Source organism: Chlamydotis macqueenii, chromosome 2 (assembly GCF_036417535.1).
Source record: "Chlamydotis macqueenii isolate bChlMac1 chromosome 2, bChlMac1.mat, whole genome shotgun sequence".
In the NCBI taxonomy this organism is placed as follows: Eukaryota; Metazoa; Chordata; class Aves; order Otidiformes; family Otididae; genus Chlamydotis; species Chlamydotis macqueenii.
The window spans coordinates 157,302,528-157,320,923 of record NC_141557.1 but is presented as its reverse complement, the minus strand read 5'-3'; positions in this window follow the sequence as shown (position 1 = coordinate 157,320,923).

Genomic DNA, 18,396 nt, shown 5'->3' with positions numbered 1-18,396 from the left:
TGGTAGATCCCATGAAGCATCTAGAAAACTTCTGCTGAATGTTGTAGAGGAGGAATTTTTTTATCTTATGCATAGGTGAAAGAAATTAAAGGGAAGAGAAAAGGAAAGGAATGTTAAAGGAAAAAAGTTAAGGCATGGAAGCAACTTTCCCTTAAAAGTCTGCTCTTCTTTTATGAGCTCATACAAATGTGGTTACATGAAGATTGTTTATTATTATTATTATTATTTTTAAAAATAACTGTAAATCTGTAAAACTAAGATAAGCCAATGCTAGATTGATGAACTCATACTACTCCAGCCAAAGAGGAGAGCTGACAGCTGGCATTAAACTTTGGGAGAGAGACTATTTGGAACTGCCAATGTATGCCAGAGAAAGGAGAAGGAAAACAAAAGTACAAATCTAGGAGGAACACTGATTTCCATAACTTCTGTGATGGAACTATTGCCCCTATGCACTGGTTATTTTCCAGCTCAGTAAGGATGTACAAACTCCTCACAGGTCATAAGAGAGCCTTTAAAGAAACAACGAAGGGCTCATGTGAAGAAAAAAAAAAAAACAACGAAACATTTCTGTTTATTATGTTCACTAAATAGGGGCTTAAACTTGTGCTTAAAATCAAAGAATATAGAAAATGGCTGATCCAGTTATCTATAGCTGTATCTTTAACATTATTACGAACCACTGTAAGAACTCTAATACTGATCTGACACATTTAGGTAATTTTTATGCATTTCTTCATCTCTACATCTCATGGTGCAAAGCACTGACTGACAGCCAAAGGAAAGGCATTCCCCCATGTCAGCATTGAGAACCATCCAAACCACTAAACCACCCATTTTTGGCACCATTTTATTGCATCCTCCTATCTTCTCAACTTCCTTTCTGGAGAATAAGAACACAAGGAGAAGGTTTGCTTTCCTGCCAAAGCCCATGCAAATAATAACAGTAATTTTTTGAAGATAATAAAAAAGGAAGCTGATAATATTTTGTTTCCATATCTGTAGATAAAACATGATGTCAGGTCGAAACTTCAAATATGGGACAAAAATACAAATTATAATCTGATTTCAAAGTAAATTTAACTTAAGAGCTATACTCAGGTGTGTATAAAGCAGTGCTGCTGCCAATCCTCTCTGCTACTTAAAACTGTTACTTGGAGGGAAGAAACTGTGTTTGTCCTCTCTGTACTCTGACGATTCATATGAAGGAAGACCAACGTTTACCGTATCTGCAATGACTGTTCCACAAATAAACAGCTTTCTTTTTCAGTAAAATAAAATTTAAAATCCTTCAATAAAAGCTAAAAGCAGTCCTTCAATTCTAAGAAAATATGTATATTGCATTATATCTCTAGTCAGGCTAAATTTTTACTGCAGTTACTGAAAGGGACGTGCAAGAGTAAGAAAAAAGCCTCAATAATCCAGGCAGTACTAGGAAATATTATTCAACTGTTTCATGATCATTCAATTTACAAACCAGAGCTAGTGAGTACATGCCCTTTCCTTTAATAAAACGTGCCCGGTTTTCTGATTAACCTTTCTTCTTTTTATTGCAGTTTTGCTTTTTAAATATGCTTGAATTTCAAGGGATTTTTAAGGAAAGTAATTAAAATTGGAATTGCTTTTAAGCTGCCACGCCATATCTTATTTCACCCCTTCTCTATACATTGAAATGAAGTCCATGATTTAAAATAAGAATTTGTCTACACTTGAAATGCCTGTATTTGTCCTTTAAAAAGAAAGAAAAAAAGGCAAAAAAAAAAAAAAATCTGCGTCTAGCTTCACAACAAGAAGAGCTTTTATAGGTACGTAGGGGACAAAAGAAAGTCCAGGGAAAATGTAGGCCCCCTCCAGAAGGGAACTGGTGTCCTGGTTACCCAGGACATGGAGAAGGCTGAGGTTCTCAATGACTTTTTTGCCTCAGTCTTCACCGACAAGAGTTCCTGTCCCACCGCCCAAGCTGTAGAAGGTGCAAGCAGGGACTGTGAGGATGAAGAACTGCCCATTGTACTCGAAGAGCAGGTTCGGGATCATCTGAGGAACCTAAAGGTGCACAAGTCCATGGGACCTGATGAGATCCATCCACGGGTCCTGAGGGAACTGGCGGATGAAGTTGCCAAGCCACTGGCTATCATATTTGAGAAGTCGTGGCGGTCTGGTGAGGTCCCCGATGACTGGAAGAGAGGGAACATAACCCCCATTTTTAAAAAGGGGAATAAGGAAGACCCAGGTGACTACAGGCCGGTCAGCCTCACCTCTGTGCCTGGCAAGGTCATGGAGCAGATTCTCCTGGAAACCATGCTAAGGCACATGGAGAGCAAGGAGGTGGTTGGTCACAGCCAACATGGCTTCACCAAGGGCAGATTGTGCCTGACCAATTTGGTGGCCTTCTATGACGGGGTGACGGCATCGGTGGACAAGGGACGAGCAACTGACATCATCTACCTGGACTTGTGCAAAGCTTTTGACACTGTCCCGCACAACATCCTTCTCTCTAAACTAGAGAGACATGGGTTTGATGGGCGGACCACTCGGTGGATAAGGAGTTAGCTGGATGGCTGCACTCAGAGAGTGGTGGTCAACGGCTCAATGTCCATGTGGAGACCGGTCACGAGTGGCGTCCCTCAGGGGTCCGTGCTGGGCCCAGCCCTGTTCAACATCTTTGTCGGCGACATGGACAGTGGGATAGAGTGCACCCTCAGCAAGTTTGCCGATGACACCAAGCTGTGTGGTGCCGTCGACACACTGGAAGGGAGGGATGCCATCCAGAGGGACCTTGACAGGCTGGAGAGGTGGGCCCGTGCCAACCTCATGAAGTTGAACCAGGCCATCTGCAAGGTCCTGCACCTGGGTCATGGCAATCCCAGGCACAAATACAGGCTGGGCGGGGAATGGATTGAGAGCAGCCCTGAGGAGAAGGACTTGGGAGTGCTGGTGGACGAGAAGCTTAACATGAGCAGGCAATGCGCCCTTGCGGCCCAGAAGGCCAACCGCATCCTGGGCTGCATCAAGAGGAGCGTGGCCAGCAGGTCGAGGGAGGTGATTCTCCCCCTCTACTCTGCCCTGGTGAGACCCCACCTGGAGTACTGTGTCCAGTTCTGGAGCCCCCAACACAAGAAGGACATGGACCAGTTGGAGAAGGTCCAGAGGAAGGCCACGAAGATGATAAAAGGTCTGGAGCACCTCTCTTATGAGGACAGGCTGAGAGAGTTGGGGCTGTTCAGCCTGGAGAAGAGGAGGCTCCGGGGAGACCTGATAGCGGTCTTCCAGTACCTCAAGGGGGCCTACAGGAAAGATGGGGAAAGGCTGTTTAGTAGGGCCTGTTGCGATAGGACGAGAGGTAATGGTTTTAAAATAGAGGGGGGTAGATTTAGATTAGAAATTAGGAAAAAATTTTTTACGATGCGAGTTATAGAACACTGGAACAGGTTGCCCAGAAAGGTGGTGGCGGCCCCATCCCTGGAAACGTTCAAGGCCAGGCTGGATGAGGCTCTGAGCAACCTGATCTAGTCAGGGATGTCCCTGCTGGTTGCAGGGCGGTTGGACTAGATGAGCTTTGAAGGTCCCTTCCAACCCTAACCATTCTATGATTCTATGATTAACAGGAATGCATAGCTGAAAAAAAATCCCTCAAGTTTCCACAGAATTTATGTGTATGTATGTGTTGTGTGAATTTATGTTTTTTCCCAGCTACCAATTGGCATAACTGTTCATGTAAACTTTTTTGTATTTTTAGGCACACCTTAGAAAAGGCAGAACACAGAATGGAGAATATCAGTTATGTGAATCAACTCGTCACAGCGCAGAACTCTAATGATATTCACATAACAGGACCTTAACCTGGGACCTTTCAGACACTTAATTCAGGGAGGTAGATATAAGGAGTCCTGCTTGACTACAAGGAAATGGAGATGTGAAAAATGAAATCATTTCCTGGGTACTGCAATCAAGGGATTAACTGATAGCTATTAAAAGTGAGATTTAGGAGTATGATTTCAATACTGACTAGCAGGAGTTTGAGGAAGAAATTATTTCTTATGCGTCTTTTTTTTCCCTAACATGAATCTGTTTACTTAGTTGGATCTATTCTCCTTTTTTTTCTACTAAAAAAAAAGATAATGTTTATCATATTGCAAGAAAGAGGCAAGGATTAGAGATGGTTATTTATATCACCTCTTGAAAGAAGACAGTTTTATTCTCTGCCTAGCAGTACTAATTAAAGTTTTGTTATGCTTTTTTTTTTTAACACACTTGCAGAAAATTTGGGGGAAAAATTACTGATATCATATTCACCCTGAGTTTCTTGGAAGGAGTTAGTTTTTTTGTTGGTTTTTTTTTTTGGTTTTTTTTGTGGGTTTTTTTTGTGGTATTTAAAATTATGGGGAAAAATTGTTTTCTCTGTGTTCTTCTGGAAAAATCCATTATTGATTAAGGTGTAAATTGATAATCAGATTGAAGTCTTTTTTTTTCCCTTTTTCCGTCCAGCTAAATAGCCTCAAGTTTTACAAACTCAAAGTATATGGTGGTATAAAAACAACAAAATTTTAACATCAGTCCTTCCAGAAAATGTGAGACTTCCTCCGTGGCTGAACAATGGGTTTTTTAGAAGTGCCATATCTACCCTGCTGAGTGGTGCAGTTGGTTTAATTGAGGGAAGAGATGCCATCCAGAGGCACTGTAGGAGGCTTAAGGACTGAGCGCATGCAAAATCCATTAAGTTTAAAAAAGCCAAAGGCAAGGTCCTGCACCTGGGTCAGTGCAATCATCAGCACCAGTTCAGGCTGGATGATGAATGGATTGAGAGTAGTCCTGTGGAGAAAGATTCGGGATGCTGGTAGATAAAAAAATTGGATATAAGCCATCAATGTGCTCTTGCATCCCAGAAACCAAATCATACTCTGGGCTGCATCACAAGAAGTGTGGCAGCCGGGTCAAGGGAGGTGATTCATCTCTCCTATGAGGACAGGCTGAGAGAGTTGGGGCTGTTCAGCCTGTAGAAGAGGAGACTCTAGGGAGACCTTGTAGCGGTCTTCCAGTACCTCAAGGGGGCCTACAGGAAAGATGGGGAGAAACTCTTTATCAGGGCTTGTTGTGACAAGATAAGGGGTAATGGTTTCAAAATAAAGGGAGGTAGATTCAGATTAATTATTAGGAAAAAATTTTTGCAATGAGGGTGGTGGAACACTGGAACAGGTTGCCCAGAGAGGTGGTGGATGCCCCATCCCTGGAAATGTTCAAGACCAGGTTGGATGAGGCTCTGAGCAACCTGATCTCGTTGGAGATGCAGGAGGATTGGACTAGATGACCTTTGAAGGTCCCTTCCAACCCTAACTGTTCTATTATTCTGTCTGCTGTCAGGAGATTCCACCTGGAGTACTGAGTCCAGCTCAAGAAAGACATAGACCTACTAAAGCAGGTCCAGAGGAGGCCATAAAAATTATTAAAGGCCTAGAATACCTCTCCTATGACAAAAGGCTGAGAGATTTGGAGTTTTTCAGCCTGGAGAAGAGAAGACCTTATTGTAGCCCTTCAATACTTCAACAGGGCTTATATTACAGACTGAAGGAGACTTCTTACCTGGGCCTGTAGTGACAGTACAAGGGGTGAAAAAAAGGGTAGATTTTAATTGGACATAAGAAAGCAATGGTTTTATTATGAGGGTGGTGAGACACTGGAACAATTGCCCAGAGATGTTGTCAATACCCCATCACTGGAAGTGTTCAACGTCAGGTTGAATGGGGCTTTGAACAACCTGATCTAGTGAAGGGTGTCCCTGCCCATGTCAAAGTAGATGGACTAGATGACTTCTAAGCATCTCTTCCAACTCAAACCATTCTATAATTCTATGAAATTTAGCTTCAACACATGGAGAGTGTATGCACAGCAAAAAGGACAGTTTGAACTGCACATCTATGTCACTCTTATCTGCTGCAGGTAACCCTTCAGAAAGTTATATAAAATGATTGAACTGCTAAGAAGATGAGGAAGAACAAAGGCTAGATAACAAAAGACAGAAAATAATGTTTTGAGTCCTGTAAAAATTCTAGTCTGAAAGTTACGTCACATTTGGTCTTCTGTGCATGACTCTGATTGCTTTGGGTCAGCCTGACAAAAATGTTTGACATCAAATTAAACTTACCAATTAAGTGGGTACTAATGACTTATTAAGATCAACTGCCAGTCTCCTCAGCATTTAAGATGTCTCCAAAAAGCCTGGCAGGTATCTATCTGTACAATCAGGAGCATAAATAGCTTTGAAAAAAAATGCCCTTAACCCATATCAGTGTGTTGCTCTAAAGGAGATACCAAGAGAATCAACAGCAGCCAGAAATGGTCAAAGAGAACAACTAGTAACATGGAAGAGGTATACAGTTCTTAAGGAGGCAGGGAGACAATGAGATATGATGGCAGAAACAAAGAAAAGAATGTGGGTTATTATTTAATCTCTCATAATAAATAAACAAAAAATAAAAATATAACATAAAAAATTGTATATATAAAGGTTGCTATATACGGAAGCTCTCTCTATTAAAAAAGTGCATCTTGTCTTGGAGCATGTTTGCCACAAGATGTCTGAGACATTTCTCAGAGTAAAATACAATTCAGTTTTCATATACACGGTGATGATCACAGATTACATTTACATGGGTCCAAAAACCATGGTTTAGGAAACCAAGCCCTAAACCCACAAAAAAAAAAACAAATATAGAAACCTTTTGATACATACAAACATCATTCTTACAGGCTGCAATGGCAATTACAGACTAGTGGAGTTAAGGCAAAAGTTCCTCTATGGTTGAGTTACTTTATCTTTGTTGATGTTTCTTGTGCTTTGTAAACAGAGATATTGGTATTCAACCATGACAGAGGCTTGATATGATCTTAATGGATCCTGTCCAGGCTGCTGCAGCACAGAAAATCTCATGTTTACATGATCATTTGTGTTCTTCATATATACGGTAATATGACTGCTGAAAGACCCAATGCAGGGATGCGTACAGTCCTGCCTAACAAGTGTTCATTCATTTGGTGAGGGGGGGAAGCAGAATGTAACATGCATCTCATTATAGGAGAATAGATGCAAAGACAACACGAATACTAAAAGCAATTAAGATTTATCATCATTGACTTGAATGATCCCCAAACTCCTGAGGTTGAGACTGCCTTCCTGAAAGATGATGCTAATCTAGCTTTGGACTAGTGATTTACTGCCTTTGTACTTCAGTTACTTCAGTATAAACTATCCAGAGCATATATATTATTTTTCTAGCCCCAATCCAGCCACATAGTGAGGTTAGATCTGCTCTGGCTTCCTGAGTTTCCTCTCTTTCTTTTTGCTCACCCATCCACTGCACCAGTTCACTGCATCAGTGTTGATTCTTCTATCTTCTTTCTGTCTATCACTGTTTTTTTCTCATTAGTTTTCTGCTGCCTAACTTCACTTCAAGGCCTGCTAAGCAAATATTTTCCCCCTTTTTTTTTCTATGAAAAATCTAAAAAAGAGTATTAGAAAAAACTAGAGAAGGCACTTAGGTTATTGATCCTAGTCTCCTACACTGCAAGCAAGCACTTCAGTCCCTTCCTAGGGCAGCAGAGACAAGAGCAGACTTTTCCTAGTTACTCATAGCCGAAAGCCATCACTACAAAACCCACATTGCCTCAGTTTGAGCCACCTAACACAGATATAATCTACAGAGTGAGTTTTGGTAAATCCAGTGCCAAATCAGTATTGAATATGACTTAATAAGTCAAGAAGTTTCCTATTTTTCATAGGAGAAAGGCTGTGAACTAGCACTAACACTTTTCTTACAACAGATTTAATCATTCAGGTAAAGTAATTTTGATAACAGTTTCAAGATTTCTTACAATGATATCAGCCAAGTTTATAATTTAATTTTAAAGTTAGTTAGCTTCCCTGCATTCAAGGTATTGTCACTTAGCATCCCAGCTCTCAAAAGCATCTCCTCTTTGTTCTTTTACCTTAATTGAGCAGTGATTTCTAATCCACCTTCACCTAAGCAACAATGAAACTTTGCTCTATTTTCCTGTTATTTCTTTGAGTCACCTAATTAAGGTATTTTCCTACTTTTGCTCTGTCTGCAGTGCATAGTTAAACACCTGTTTCACTTCTAGGTATCTCCATTTCAATGACTGGCAAAGCGGTCTCCAGCTGCATAGAGATCCTTAATGCAGAAGCATTTGCTCTTTAGCTCTATGGGCAGTAGCTGAAATAGATGGAGATTATGTTCAACTTCTTCTGCAGAGCATTCCCAGAAATACCTGTGCTTGCTCCATGAAACTAGAGAAGGCTTAAAAGAAAACCCACTAGCAAGAACTTCTACAGCAGGCAGAGGGTGCATCTCTTCATTTAGAAATCTTCTTGTTGTCATTAGTGTAGCTTCAATTCAGGCTGCCTAAGAATGTGGAAGCCACTCACATTTGAGCTGCAATTGCACAAAAAATTCCCTACTACCCCTTCTTTCAAATTAGGGGTCACAGCAGATGTTTTCAAGAGAGGTATCAGACAGTGTGTAAATTCTGCTTTGATTTATAGATCTTCTTGCTGGCTCAGTTCTGTAAGTGACATTACCTCCAGTTATTTCTGCACAATACTTAAGTGTAATAAAGCCTAATCCAAAGTAAAAAAAAAAAAACCTTCCAGAACTTCAAAGCTTTTTTTCACTGCCATGACAAAATGTGATGTCCAGCTTTTACTCACTCTAGATCAGTACAATCCAAGAAGAGACACAAGGAAAAAGTAAGAAAGACAAATATTTGGAGAAAAACAGTGCCTTTACAGAAGTGAAAAGATTTTCTCTGCCTGTTCCTTTGTCCTTTCTAGAAATATATCTCCTGATTCTGATATTATACGCTTATACGGAGAGTCCTATGAACACTGAGGTCCTGGCCATAACATATAGCTGCAGACACAGGTATTGCAGGAAAGCTTGAAGAGTTACCAGTGAAGTCCCATGGAGTACTGTAAGTAGCTCAGAAACTATTGTAATTCTCAGACCTCCTGCATAGGTCTTTGGATGTTTGGTTTTGTTTACTATATTTCTCTGAAAATTACTCAGTAATGCATCTTTTTAAGATTTTTTTAGTAGGGCAGAGGGTGTAGAAATTATGCAAGGTGTTAACCAATAGATGTTCATGCCTGATTCTTTTTCCCAGTCCCAGGTCTAAAATATTTAACAAGGAGTCCCTAAACATAAAACCACAGCAGGAATGACTGGGAGAAGAAAAGATAGCACCTGGGAAAAACAGCCTGAAGTCAGGGAAATAGTAGGCCAGAATTTTATCTGTTGTGGTAGCAAAATATCTTCGTTAATGGAAATAAATTATGCCTATTTATTTCACCTGGTGGTCAACATCTAATGTTAAGACCAGATGATTTCACCTCTATCTCAGCAGAGATAATGAAGTCATTTTCCTCTTCCTGGATAGATAATGCAAAGTTCTACAATGGAAAAAACTTTAATGGGTGAGAAAATGTAGACAAATGATGTGATAAAGACAAGCTGCTTCATTCTTCTTTTGGTGATAGCACCTCTCTCTGCAAACCATCCCATAGCTGCTGAGTGAGCAGCTAGATCAGCAGTATCAAACTAGGACAGAGGGATTTACCCTAAACTTTTCTAAACAAGACTGTGTGTAATTAAGCATAAATTCTTTCTTTTGTCAAAGTTAATGCTTAGTGGAAACTGAAAACGTTCCAGCTTCTACAAATCTAGAGGTACACTTCATGGGGTCAAGAGTAGCAGATTGCCTTGACAAAGAGGAATGTCAGTGTTGGACAGAAGGTCTAGTCCTCCTAATTCTCTTTCTACAGACAGTTCCACCCAAGGTCACCTTCACAGTGGCCATTCAGTAAGTGAATGGAGTGAATGAAACTGGGATCTGGGGGATTTTTACCTCAGTGGCAGGTTAGCTTGTCCCTTCACTGCCTTTTAATTCCTTCTACTGGAATTAATGCCGTAATAAGATCAGAACCGTCTCACCTTGAACAGGATATGAGTCTCAGGTGGTTTCATATGCTTTTGAATTTCTTTTACATATCTTCCTAAAAAAAAAAAAGCACTTAGTATCTGTTATTTATTTATTTATTTATTTACTTGTGCCTCAGGAGAGCACATCTTATTTGCAATTCCTTTCTGGTCCACTCAGGCATGCTGTCAAATGTGTAGTCTGAATGCATAGAGCAAAGGTCAATGAAACATCTGCTTTCCTGGTCTTATTATTACCAGTATGCTCTTTTCCAGCCTCTGCTGTTCCGGAAATCTTTCAAGCATAAAATGGGTAAAGTTCCCTCATATCTGAACCTTCAGCTCCAGCTGACACCTCAGTAATTTGTTTCCCATAGCAACTCATTCGGGATTCTTGACCTTGATGGAATGGCTAATATGGCCACTCCTAACTCCACTTCAACACCGCAGAGAGATTGCGAGTAAACCATTATAAGTGCATTTGTTTTACAGTCTCATTTTGTGTTTAGTGCCTTTATTTTATTAACCCTAATTTGCTCTCTTTCAGCAGTACTGCCCCGTAGCAAAAGCTTCCTCCCAGATTTCTTAGTTTTAAAAAAGAGATACACTTCAGTGTCTTGTTGTAATAGGTTGACATAAAATCACAGGCAGCACTGAGAGCACCTGTTTTCTGAAAGAAAATGAAATGGCATCAGAGTGTTTCTGGTTTAGTTCAAACATCTCTGATGAGTTCTCTATAAAAAGCACTGCTGACTTCTCAGAGACAAGACAAAAGCTGAGCAATTTCAGCAGAGACACTTGAATATAAGTATTTCCGAAGATGGATGTAGTGGTAAGTCAGTAGGATGAAGTTCACATTCTCTGTTATTCCTTCATAAGAAAGTGTAACACCTATACAATTGAGTGAGTAGTTTCTTAGCACCTTCAGTATCAAAGCAAATTTGCCGTTGACTTAAATAAGACATATTTTTAATAATGTATTTTTTAAATTAACATTTTATCCTCTTTTTTAAGTAGTGTTTTTGAGATATGTTAAAAAAATATGTGTTTATGAGTAAAATTTCCATTTCTTTCCTGAAAAACTGGAGCAACTGAAAATTGAAAAAGGAAATATTTTGCCAGAAAATCAGAAATTTTCCATTTAGAAATGCTTCAAGTTGACTCATGAGACAATCAGTCCATTAGATTCCAGCTCCTGATGTCAATGAAACAGATTTCTTGTTCAAGTAAAGAGCCCATAAAATAGAGATGCTAACGTAATAGATGATGACAGCTTAGATGAAAGGATGCATCAGAATATCATGGGCAGAATGATTTGCCATGGAGCTTGGTATCAGATGTTTAACTTCCATAGAGGAAGCATTACTATATTTAATAACTAAAAAAAACCAAAACAAAACAAAAAAAAACCTAGCAACCAAAAAATAAAAAACAAAACAACCACAGATTTTTCTTACCAAGACATTGTTGAAAAAGAGCGGAAAAAATACACATGAAAATATTTCTAACGTTACTTGTTCAGTTACTTAATTTGAAAATAACTTGTGTATTAAGCTGATCATAAAGAAAAACATTTGTCTGTTTTAAAAGGAGAGAGAATGCATGTTTGCATGTATGCATGTGACAAGGAACAAATTTCCTCTTCAGACCTGCACCAGGATTTAGTGACCAAAAGGGGAATTTGTGAATTTCAGGAGTGACTGAATCCCAAGTTTTATGTTAACGGACAATAAGGTTATCAGTGGTTAAACACTGATTCATGCAACAGTTCCACCATGCAATCTTTAAAATTCCACTGTTTCAAAAGTGCTTGTGAAAACAAAACCACACAAAAATAGAAAGAAAAAAACTGAACAAAACTCAAGCCATCATGCAGTATCCATACCCACATGAAAAAGCAGTGGGCAGTCTGTGAACAGTAATCGTACTAGAAACTACAGGCAGAACAGCTGGAACAAGAAATCAATAATTCAGCTGGAAAAGACAATGTGCAATAGTTAAATAATGAGTAATTAATATATGATAACGTACATCTTATGAGCCTGCGCTTTGAAAAATCCTGTGACTCTGCAAACAAAGCCGCAGCAAGGTTTCCTGGGTCTTCCCTGTGCCATTGTTTAGCAAACAAAAGACCCTCTGAGAGTGCAGAGCTTTCTGCCTACACAGCTAAGATGCCTATCCAGCCATGTTTTTAAAACTGACTTGCAAGTGGAATAAAAAAATTCCATCATCTCTACACAAAACCAATAATATTTATTTAGTGCTTCCAATCTAGGGCAATTAACTTTCTTTCTATAAGATCATGTCAGAAATGAATCTAATCTCACACCACAGTAAAGCAAGAGTAACGTGTTAAAATCTAAACAATCAAGAGCAGAATAAGCCCTTGCATTTCCATATTGAGAGATCTTGATCAAACACAAGAACGAAGGTTTTTCTATTGCACACTGTAAACCAGGAACTCTTTTTTAATAAAGAAAGAAAGAAAGGTCAAGCTGGTTTAAAGATGCTCTTTTTTCCCAGCATCCCAGACTTCAGATGAAGTTAGCAAATTAAAGCACATATATGAAAAGCTTTTGATGTAACTTCTGTCTCTTACAAATGTATGCAGTGAGGCTCTGTCCTGGTTCTGGCCAGGATAGAGTTAATATTTACCTGAGCTGGGTGGAGAACTGAAGCTGGTAGCCCCTATGGCTGGGATAGTTAACTAATTAGCTAACAGCTGGGGTTAATTTACCCAAATTAGCCAAAGGGCTATTCCATCCCATCTGACATCATGCTCAGTATATAAGTGAGGAGGGTGCTGAAGGGAGGTCCTCCTAGTTGGAAGAGAGTGGATGTAGAGATCTGTTGTGAGCTATTATACTGTATTTGTGTTCCATCACTCTCTTGTTTTCTTCTGTCATTACTGTTAAATTTACTTTTTGTTCAATCTCAACCCGCGTGTTTGGTTTTTTTTTTCCTGGTTTTCTTTTGTTTGTCAAATCTCCTCCTATTCTCTCGGAGAGTGGGGGGAGTGAGAGAGAGACTGCGTAGTCTGGTCCCCGTTGGGGCTGAACTACGACAGGCTCCAAGTACTATGATCTCTTCCTTAAAAAAAAAAGACAGCAAACAGACCTGAGAAGAGTAAAAAACATATCCAAAATTTCAGAAGAGATACTAGATATTAGGCCAAGCTCATGGGTCCTTTCCTTGCCTTCTGGACAAGGTTCGGGTTTACCAAGACTAGATTCAGCAGAATACACAAGGTGTAATTCCCCATACCTCCAGCCATGAAAAATGGAAAATGAATGCAACTGCTTGCCTTGCATTGGTCTCTGTCTTGAATTGTGACTCCATCTCGTCTTTCTTTCAAATCAATGAGGCAGACATTTGCACAGATTTTCTGAATCTACAGATACAGTCTGGAAGCCTCTGCTCTGGTAGTGGAACATTATGCAAAACGAAGGTAGAAAGATAATTATGAAATTTAGGCTTGTCTGACACCTTGGAGTGAAGGTTGAAAAGATCTGATAGACATCTGCACATGCACCAGGGGACTATATATGTGAGGAAAGAGAAAGGCTGTTTCAGCATCAGGGTAAAGCTATAACAAGAACAAATACATATAGATGGGCTGTGAATAAGAGTAAGCTTTGGGGTTTTTTTGTAACCAGCAGGATAGTGAAGGTCTGGGTCAGCCTTTCAATATGTGAGAACAAAGTATGGTGTAGTACACTGCCCCTATAATAGAGTTTTGATGTTATTGTATGGAAGTCCCTGCATCCCTAAATTGTCTTACTAGTGTGGTATTACAACCGTAGTAATTGATCTGGTTTGAGACCGTTAGTAGAACAGACACAGATTATCTATCAACTAATAATATCAGACATCAACAAAGGAGTGAATTTATTGTGGATGGCTTGCAATAGTCTAGCTAACATCAGGATATATAGTGTCATGTAAGCAAAGTTTGCTAAATAACCCATCTCATTATTGTTATGGCAGTGGCTGTATGTATCTAGAGCTAATTGAGTCACAGTCTTGATAAAATATTGTAAGGGAGAACCAGACGGACACAGAAAGATGCTGTCCTTGTGTAAAAGAAGCTTCCAGAGAAGCTCAGCTCCCATTTACAGTCTTGGTTACAGGGCCTGAGTTTTCAACACTTGTTGTGCTAAAGACTTTCAGAAACTGTCTTTCAATGTTACTTTTGGAGTAGCCAGGGACACTGCTGGAAACCTGTCTCTGCCTGCAAGGAACTGGTAGTGTATAAAATGTGTTTAATGTCCTAGAGGCAAAGGGGAAAGAGAAAGGGATAAATGGTTGACTCAAGGACACAGTGAAAATCAGCAGCAGCTAAAAAATCCTGTCATCTAACTCTTGTTTGAATGTCTTGACCATCTGACGGTACTGCTCCTCCATCACTCTCTTTCTCCCAAAATAGTAAATGTGATGTACTGATTCATCAAGAGTATTAATTATCCTGGGCCTGAACTGAGCCAATGCTTGAGTTTCCTAACTTAAATTCTATTCTGACAAAGAAGGCCACTTTTGCTTTGGCCTTTATCTTGTATTACACACCCCTGATTACTATCTGCTCCCCATTATCATTGATTCTAAAGGGGAAAAATAAAACAAACAGAAACTTTTTTCCTCTTTCTCTTCTGGAGCCACAGGCTACTCAGAGTGCAGGAGGGATGTTGCCTTTTATACTCACAGCAAATCTTACAGCACTGCCAGATTAACTGGGCACCAGCTCTTTCAGAAAACGATGCCACATGGAAACATATGCATATGTTCTGAAAAGCACCATGTTATTTACACAGTTCAAGTGGGTGCAGGTGAGAATTAAACAAACATCGGTCCTAAGCAGCTTCTCAGCTTTTCATACAGTTAGCAGATTGGCCTGTGGCGTGCAGAAAAGCCTATTGTTACTTTTTAATCTCCTTTCAGTGCGGGGAGCTACTGTTCTCTCCACTGTGCTGATAACACATGAATTGCTTATCCTCCAAAGCAGCCTTCACCTGACCACCGACTGCACTGTGCTTTTGCCAGGCTCCTGATAATCTCTTCCCACTTCTTTTTCAGTCTGTGTTGTGTTTAGCTTGCGGCATTTCTGTGGCCCCATGCAGAAGTAGAATTAAAAAGGTCATGTTTTTTTCCTCTTTCTCCCACCTCCTCTGCTTCCCTGTCTGTCTGCAAGATGAAAATCCATTGGGGGGGAAAGGAAGGACAATGTGGTGATGGTCCTAGCATGACAAGTAAAACTGCAATTCCAAATCACGTTGTGAGGTTTCATATGTGCTGTGAAATAATTAGAGATCACAAAGAGGGGGTCAGATTCTCAGTAGTGTAAAATGGCGATTTCTCAAAACGTGCCCTATGGCTCCTCACTTGCCCAGCTGAAGTCATTTGACAACAGCTAATATTTAACTTTCTGAAAATACAGCAAGCCGCCTTTCTCTCTCTCTTTTTTTTTTTTTTTCTTTTTTTTCCCCCCCCTGGAGTTATATGACAGTAAGGTCTAGATATAAACATTGTCTGGTCTCCACAGGAGTCAACAATACTCCTGACCTTGAATGCTGCGTAGCCATCTTATCCTCTAAACAAAAGATGTGCAGAGATGTATAAAAAAATGTACTAAATATATATATATATAAATTAAGTATAACAAGATTATTTATGATAAACAAAGAGAATAAAAAGATGATACATAAAGTTGCAGGAAAGCCAGCCAAATGCCACTTCAGGTTTTTTCCTTTACTATGTAAGAAGAAATTGGAAAAAAAAAATATTATAGGTATAAATTGGATGAAATAAAACATTTGGAACATGATTAAAGAGAAATAAGTAATTGGAGTGTGAAGAAGTTGTACCTGTTTTACTTAGGGAAACTAAATCACAGGTGGAATCTTGCCAGGCACATTTGATTTACTAGGACTGATGAAACTCATGTGGTTTCCTTAATATTGAGTATTCCTTAATATTAAGTATTCCATCTCTGCCTTGTGATGAGTGCTCAGTGAAAGTCATCAAGATCTCTTCCACGTAAAATTATCTCTTCAGAAACTCTGATGCTGTGCAGAAGGGACCTAACTTCAGATTCTCCAGACTTACTCCCGGCTTTTTATCTGGCAGTCAGAATCAGTGAGGCACAGGCAGGAGCTGCTCTCTCTCTCCAGCACGGCAGCGCAAAGGATGAGGAGCCTAAGGACAGGTCAGAGGACTGATCCCGGGATCGGGATTAGCTGCCTCCCTAAGATGAAAAACAAAGATGAAGTGGAACCTCAGTGGGACGGTTGTCAGGGCCAGACAAAGCTGCGTCACAGCTAATCAATATTCTCAGAGCTCTGTTTTCTCTGCTTTCCGCCCCCCCCAACTACTGCAAGCATGTGCTGAGGTGCTAGCTCATCACCTGAGCAGTGGTGTGGGTTGTACAAAGCCTTCTGTAGGAGATGATTCATTCTGACGCCTATGTTAGCGTGATGATATGTTTTTTTTCCGGAGATGTCCCAAGCGCTTTACCAAGTGCCAGTCTTGTTGCTTGGGAGGACTTCAAATAAACTAAGTCAGACAAAAGTCAGTCTGCTTAATAGAGAAATATGACAAGGTCTGGGCAGTGATATCCTGTCATCGAGAAGTGGACAGGGTATGGCTGGAGAAAATTTGCCTGTGTATGCCTGTCTGGGCAGGCAGATGGGAGGGAGTAGGAAACTCTGTTGTCTCTGTCCCTTACGGGTCAGACTGAGCCATGCCAGGACAACTCACTCTTGTCCAGGCTGCATCTCTGACATGCTGAATTCTCTGCGGGTTACCTTGGGGTCCTGTGCCTGCAAAGTGCCAGGAGGCACTATCGGGCTGGGGAACTGGAAGGAGCAGGACAGGGGTGAGATGGACAGGACACATTAGTGAGGTCCTTACACCCTGTATGTAAATAGAAAGCCTTTGCTTCTCTTGTGTCTGTGTGTAGTGGTTAGCATCTACTTCAAAATTATGTGGCTTGCTACTCTGGAAGGAGAGAAGCATGGACCTCAGCTGGCACCACCAACGACCATGTGCACTAACTTCCAGGGCTCACAAAGGCTGCAGGCCATGCACAATCACAATGCTGATTTCCAGGGAATCATCTCACTGCTGTTCCACATGAGATACCTCAGCTGGTCTCCAGGTACACTTAGATCATTCAGCAACTCAGGCCTAATTCCTTGACCAGCAATGCTCAGAACTGGTTCAACCTACAAATGAAATCTGATCTCTCAAAGCCAAAGCAATGTGAGTGTGAGAGGTGTTCTGGTGCATTTGTGGAGGTGAGCAAGGTTGGCTGTGATAGCACATCTTAAAAAAAAATAGAGTTGTGCTTAGGTTTGCTGTAGATTGAGGTAACATGACTATCCCAGTAAATGAGTTTTCAAAACTCAAGGTAGCAGGATGAAGTAGAAGAATTTTGTTGTATTCTCACATGTAGCCAACTTGACTAATTAATTATATGTTTTCTGAGAAATTCTCTATCATCCTTTAGGAATGAACTAAAGAGCATGGTCAGGGCCAGGCTTGACTTGCTCTTTGCTGTACTAGTTTGGATGTTTTTATTTCTCTCTGAACACTTTCCAAAAGCTGCAACAGTGTGGATAGCTAAAGGGTGCTACTGCAAATAGTACTTGTACAGAAAAGCATAAATCTAGTCTCAAGTCCAATATTTGTTGCAACTCCCACTTTTTGTTTGTTTGTTTGTTTTCAATTACCAAGCACCATTGACCCCTTGTAATCAGTACAAACAATTTTTATTCAGTAAAGTTTGACTGTAATGTCTCTCTTCATTATCCATTTTGATTAATGACTTTTACAGAGTATGAGTATTTGGGGAAAATATTCTTTTGTCTTCTCCTCAGTTAATTTTTGCTCCTTGTTACAAAACACATACACCAGATATATCTGCCAACCATTCTTTACCTCCAGTAAAGTCATCGCAGGTACTGCCTTAAATACTGCATTTGACAGCATTCAGTCATACAACTCCATGTTGATATGACAATTTACAGAGTGCAAAGGTAATTAATCAAAGGCATCAGAATGATGCATTTAAAAATAGATTATTTTAGCCAAAATGCCTTTACTGGATTTCCTAACAAGGAGATAGTTTGGATTAAAATATACCTCCTCCTAGTTTTGGGCTCAAGTATTTTAAAACCAGCGTAACAAATCAGAGACATGGATGATGTAAATATGTAGGTCAAAGACTAATTCTGCTTATATAATCTCAAGAAAGAAAATAATGAGATAATTAGGAAATGTCAATTAATAATTTGAAGATTCACAATAACTTCTGTTAGTTCTTTTAGACAAATCAAATAATCTCAAAAAAAAAAAATCTAAGTACTTATTTGGCATTTTTACCTATTTTTAAATAAAATATTTTGAGGTGATTTTG